The sequence below is a fragment of the Misgurnus anguillicaudatus genome, chromosome 19 (genome assembly GCF_027580225.2).
Source record: "Misgurnus anguillicaudatus chromosome 19, ASM2758022v2, whole genome shotgun sequence".
Classification (NCBI taxonomy): Eukaryota; Metazoa; Chordata; class Actinopteri; order Cypriniformes; family Cobitidae; genus Misgurnus; species Misgurnus anguillicaudatus.
In genome coordinates this window covers 38,735,045-38,741,044 of record NC_073355.2, presented here as the reverse complement: position 1 = coordinate 38,741,044, position 6,000 = coordinate 38,735,045, and positions in this window count along the sequence as shown.

Here is a 6,000-nt window from a genome sequence, read left to right as displayed (position 1 = left end):
TTTATTTAAAAGGGGAGATGTTCTGTAAAAGGAATAAATGTTTAAGGTCTGGGTTTTACCCGGACACTTTTGTATAGTGAACGAACAGGAAGTAAAGTTGTGTTGTTTTGATATGTTAAACATGTGTTCCGTCTCGTACTTCTAGTTAACTTAACAGAGACAACACGTATCTCAGAACAGCCACAGAATGTGGTTTTATTGTTTTATGGTTCAGCTCCAAAAATAAATTCTTGTCCAACTGTCCTACAGGTATCTCCACAAGCAAACCCAATGTTGATCTATTGAACAGATGTCGTACACTTAAGAGAGACATTAACACTTCTGATACAAATCTTAACAATGGTGACAGTACACTCTTAGAACGAATGAGTTAAAAACAACACATTAGTATTGATCCTGGGACACACTAAATGCGTTGTCCCAGAATCCACACATCTCTGTGTTATTATTGAAACAACACATTTTGTGTTACTTTTTACACAACTTGTGTTATATTTTAACACAAAATCAAAACAAAATGACACATAATGTGTTAAAAGCTTAACACACAAAGATGCGTAAATCCTTTTTAAGAGTGTAAATGATAAGACACTGGGGTGGTGATGGCGCAGTGGATAAGACACTCGCCTTTGGTATGTGGGACACACCATTATGTCCCTGAGCAAGACACTTAACCCCTAGTTGCTCCAGAGGCGTGTGACCTCTACAGAGGTGTAAAAAGTACTCAAAAATGTTACTCAAGTGAAAGTACAAGTACTGAGTGTAAATTTTACTCAATTAAAAGTAATAGTATCTGGCCAGAATCATACTTGTGTAAAAGTAAAAAGTACCACATTAAAATTGTACTTGAGTATTAAAAAAGTAAAAGTAACAGGAAGAATAAAAACTTGTTTAAGCTATTAATCTCTAAAAACATGAAGTGAATGAACCACATACAAGGTTTTATCCTGCTTTACAACTGTTGGTATTTAATGATCAAACTATAAAACTACCTAATTTCAGTATGCAACATCAAAGTTGTAAACCCTCGAATTTAACTTAAGCAGAAGCTGATTTTCAAAATTGAGTATCAAGCCTCTCACAGGCAGCTGATGCAGAAAGAGTTGTATTAGACCTTGTTCACACTGTCAGTCCAAATCTGATTTTCTAATCCGTTTCAGGCTATATCCAGAGGTGGTATAGCCTGTTCAAATCACATTTCCAGAAATACATTTAAGTCTGACCGATCTGATCGCATTTTTGTAGCTTTTTGGTTCGCCATGCTGTCATATCACGTAAAATGTAAACACAATTGTTGTGATGTCATTGCCATAGAGACACCCTAGTGAAAAAATAGTATACTTAAGTACAATTTATTCACATGTCAATCAATCAATTTGGCTCCTGCGATGGGTAGGGAGGTGTCCCATCCCTGTGCGTTGAGCCGACCAGATGGACCAGTTGTTGCCAGTGCTGACGATCTTGTGCCAGCTGCTCTGCATCCTCTATAGCAACTCCATGTTGTTGTAGGTCGCCTGCAAGGACGTCAAGCCATCGGGTGCGAGGTTTACCTCGTGGTCGTCTCCAGCCTGCAGCCCTTGGATCAAACTGGAGAATAACTCTCGTAGGATGGTCTGAAGGGAGGCGGAGGACATGGCCGAGCCAGCGGGTACGACGTTGTGTCGCCAGGGAGGATGCTCTGGGCTGGCATGTGCGGGCTCTAAGAATTTGATTGGAAACCCGCTGGGGCCACCTGATGTTCTCGATGGTTCTGAGAGCCCTGCTACCAAAGCCATCTAATCTGGCAGCCAGTGTCTTGTTTAAGGGCCATGTCTCAGAGCCATAAAGCAGGATGGAGAGTACAGCTGAGTTGTAAATTCGGAGCTTCGTCTTGCGTGAGATAGTCTGGTGCCACCAGAGTGGTTTCCAGAGAGACTGCAGAGCTGACGCAGCTAGGGCTCTTCTGCGGGTTATCTCTGGTTTTAGGTCCCCGTTGTCTGTCACTATGGATCCCAGATATGCAAAGTTCTTTACATGCTCCACAATGTCATTGCCAAGCTGCAAGGAAGGTGGACATTCACATTGTACTCACATGTACTTTAGTATAACTAAATGTATTTGTTGAACACTATATATTGGTATACTTCAAGTCTGCTAAATTGGAACAACTAATTTTGTACTTAATGCACTTTAGTTGTGTGAAAGTAGTGCTGGGGTCCAACTTAAATTGTGTTAAATATACTTTTTTGTGCTAAAGTGGAACTATTCAAAGTATACTTAAGTACAACTTAAGTATCTACCCTAATTTTGGACAATATACAGAACAGAACATTCAATGTGCACTTGAAATTTATTTTGATAACATTACAATTAAATTACATTTTAATTACACTTATGTTATACTTATAATAAACTGAGGCCATACTAGTATTTTACTAATAGTGACATTCAAACACATTTGAAGCATAATAAAATTGTATTGTAATAAAACTTTGAGTGAGATGTAGTATGCTTAAGACATACTTAAAATTGCTTGCAATGACATTGGAAGTACCTTCAACTCAGACTTCTAGTGTATTTTAGGTAATATTAAAATGTGCTTAAAGTGCAATTTAATTGAACTTAAAGTGTCATTAAAATACACTTCATGCAGGCTAGGAATTCTGTTTAATAGTACCTTGAGAGCACTGAAAAAATATTAGTATTTCTTCATAATCTATTTACAGTGATTTATACACCAGGATTGAACATTTGCTTTACACTGACACTTCATACAAACCACTTTGTATACAAATCTTGTGCTTGTCTGGATTTGAACCCGGGTCCCTCCCATACAGAGGTACTGTCTTTACCAACTGCGCCACCATACAATTGCAGTGAAAACCGAATACCAACATAGTGTCTGCCTTGGCACAACAAGACAACTTGCCTCTCTCTGGCTACACAGTAAGCACCATGACAAAGACTGGTATATAGGCACAAAAAACAGTATTGTTAACTCTTTCCCCGCCATTGACGAGATATCTCGTCAATTAAGAGAAAACGCTTCCCTGCCAATGACGAGATTTTCCATCTTTCCGCGATACCGCTTTTATCCACCAGGTGGCGCCCTTCTGCAACTTTTTAAAACCGGAAGTATTGCCCTATGACAAGCTGCTGTATGTCCGTGTCTGTTTTAAAGATCGCTCTGAATGGGATCTCTATGAAAAGTCCGTCACAAAAATGGAATTATCTCAGCTTTTTGCTCAAAATGTGGTGTTTTTGCAGAAACCTACCCATATTCAAAAGCTGATTACAAAAGAACTGCTGAAGGTAGGATGAAATGTTCTTTTTTGTTTGAAAGCAGAGGGTCTGTTCTTTCATTTGGTATATTGTATGTTTATATATTTGAAGAAGAACATTTTCTGGAAGGCATTAAACTTTTGTGAAAATCATGAAAAACGCTGGCGCTGCCTGGCAACTTTTTTAAAAGACGTTGGCGGTGAAAGAGTTAATAAAGAGCTTCTTACTATTACAGTTTTTCTCGATTGCTAAAACACTATAACCAGCCTTTTGAACTAACATTTCAAAACCATAATGTCATTTTTCAAGAAGCACAATCATTTTGCTGAACAATTACCAAGGTGGAAACACTAAGAGTCAAAATTGAACACACATCAATCAGATCCTTCAATAGATAGATAAAAGGGCCTGAATCAGTTCACTGAGCTCTGGAACAATGGATCCACAGAGAAATTAAGGAATAGGTGGGGGAAGAGTAGGAGGAGGGAGAGGAAGAGGAGGGGGCAGAGGGAAAGAAGGAGGATGTGGTGAAGGAGGAGGACATAGTGAAGGAGGAGGGAGAAGACATGATGAAGAAATAGGTTGAGAAGGAGGAGGGAGAGGAGGAGCAGAAGAGGAGGGAAAGGAGGAAGATGTGGTGAAGGAGGAGGAAGAGGACATGGTGAAGGAGTAGGAAGAGGAGGAGGACGTGGTGGAAGAGGACATGATGAAGAAATAGGTCGAGAAGGAGGAGGGAGAGGAAGAGGGAGAGGAGGAGGCAGAAGAGGAGGGAAAGGAGGAACATGTGGTGAAGGAGGAGGAAGAGGACATGGTGAAGGAGTAGGAAGAGGAGGAGGACGTGGTGGAAGAGGACATGATGAAGAAATAGGTCGATGAGGAGGAGGGAGAGGAAGAGGGAGAGGAGGAGGCAGAAGAGGAGGGAAAGAAGGAGGATGTGGTGAAGGAGGAGCAAGAGGACATGGTGAAGGAGTAGGAAGAGGAGGAGGACGTGGTGAAAGAGGAGGAAGAGGACATGGTGAAGGAGGAGGAAGAGGAGGATGACGTGGTGAAAGAGGAGGAAGAGGACATGGTGAAGGAGGAGGAAGAGGAGGATGACGTGGTGAAAGAGGAGGAAGAGGACATGGTAAAGGAGGAGGAAGAGGAGGAGGACGTGGTAAAAGAGGAGGAGGGAGAAGTAGGGCAAGGTGACAAGCAGTCTCAGATGAAATTCGAGCCCCTCTAGCTGACCATGTCCTTGTCCATGGTATGACTATGAGGGAGGCTGAGCAACGAGTAAAGCCTAATTTGAGTCCCTTCCCTGTTGACTCCATCTTCAGAGCCTTCAGGGAGGGAAACAGATGTACTTACAGTAAGACTGCTCTGTACAGTAACTTTAGTGTGCATACACTGTTGGACTATGCTACTGGAATAAAGAAATGCATCAAATTGCCTTCCATACAGATCGACATATCAGTAGGTGAATGCCAGGGGTGTTCTGGGTCAGGCCAGAGAATCTCATCCACATCATAGGCTATATTGGTCCTAGCCAAACAGCGAGGGTAAAATCATCTTGCATGATCTACCTCTGGCATTCACCTACTGATATGTTTATATGTATGGAAGGCAATTTTATGCATTTCTTTATTACAGTAGCATAGTCCAACAGTGTATGCACACTAAAGTTACTGTACAGAAAAGTCTTACTGTAAGTACACCTATCTGTTTTCCTCCCTGAAGGCTCTGAAGATGTAGGCAACAGTGAAGTGACTCAAATTAGGCTTTACTCGTTGCTCAGCTTCCCTCATAGTCATACCATGGACAAGGACATGGTCAGCTAGAGTGGCTCGAATTTCATCTGAGGCTGCTTGTCACCTTGCCCTTTGTCTCCCTACTCCTCCTCCTCTCCCTTCCCTTCACCATGTCCTCCTCCTCTCCCTCCTCCTTCACCATGTCATCTTCCTCCTCCTTCACCACATCATCATCCGCTTCCTCCTCCTTCACCAAGTCCTCTTCCTCCTCCTTCACCACATCCTCCTTTTTCCCTCCTCCTTTTCCTACTCCTTCACCAAGTCCTCTTCCTCCTCCTTCACCACTTCCTCTTCCTCCTCCTCTCCCTCCTCCTCTTCGACCTATTCCTTTATTTTTCTGTGGATCCATTGTTCCAAAGCTCAGTGAACTGATTCAGGGCCTTTTATCTATCTATTGAAGGATCTGATTGAAGTTTGTTCAATTTTGACTCTTAGTGTTTCCACCTTGGTAATTGTTTGCTAATTGAGCCTAAGCTGTGCTGAATTGAGTGAACATTATTGAATCCTAGTGCTTTCCATATGATCAGATGGTGTAAGCACTGAGAAATGTAGGGATTTGTGTGTAAAGTTTTGAAGTAAAAGTTCACCAAATCTGACTCGTGTTAAAGCAGGGGAGTAGTGTTTATAGTTCAGCAAAATGATTGTGCTTCTTGAAAAATGGCGTTATGGTTTTGAAATTTTAGTTCAAAAGCCTGGTTATAGTGTTTAAGCAATTGAGAAAAACTGTAATATGTGACAGTTCAATCAGGGTTATTTTACAAACGGTTTATTTCTAAAGGTGTTGTTTACCATTCTTACAATAACACCACACTTACAAAAAGAAACAACTCAGTTGTTCAGTTGGAAGATGGAACCCTCTGTAAAATCATGAGTCTTGTGGCTTTTAAATTGGATACCTCCAAGACACATATCTCTTGTGTTTTAGTTAAGGAGCTTGCGAGAATTGGAAATG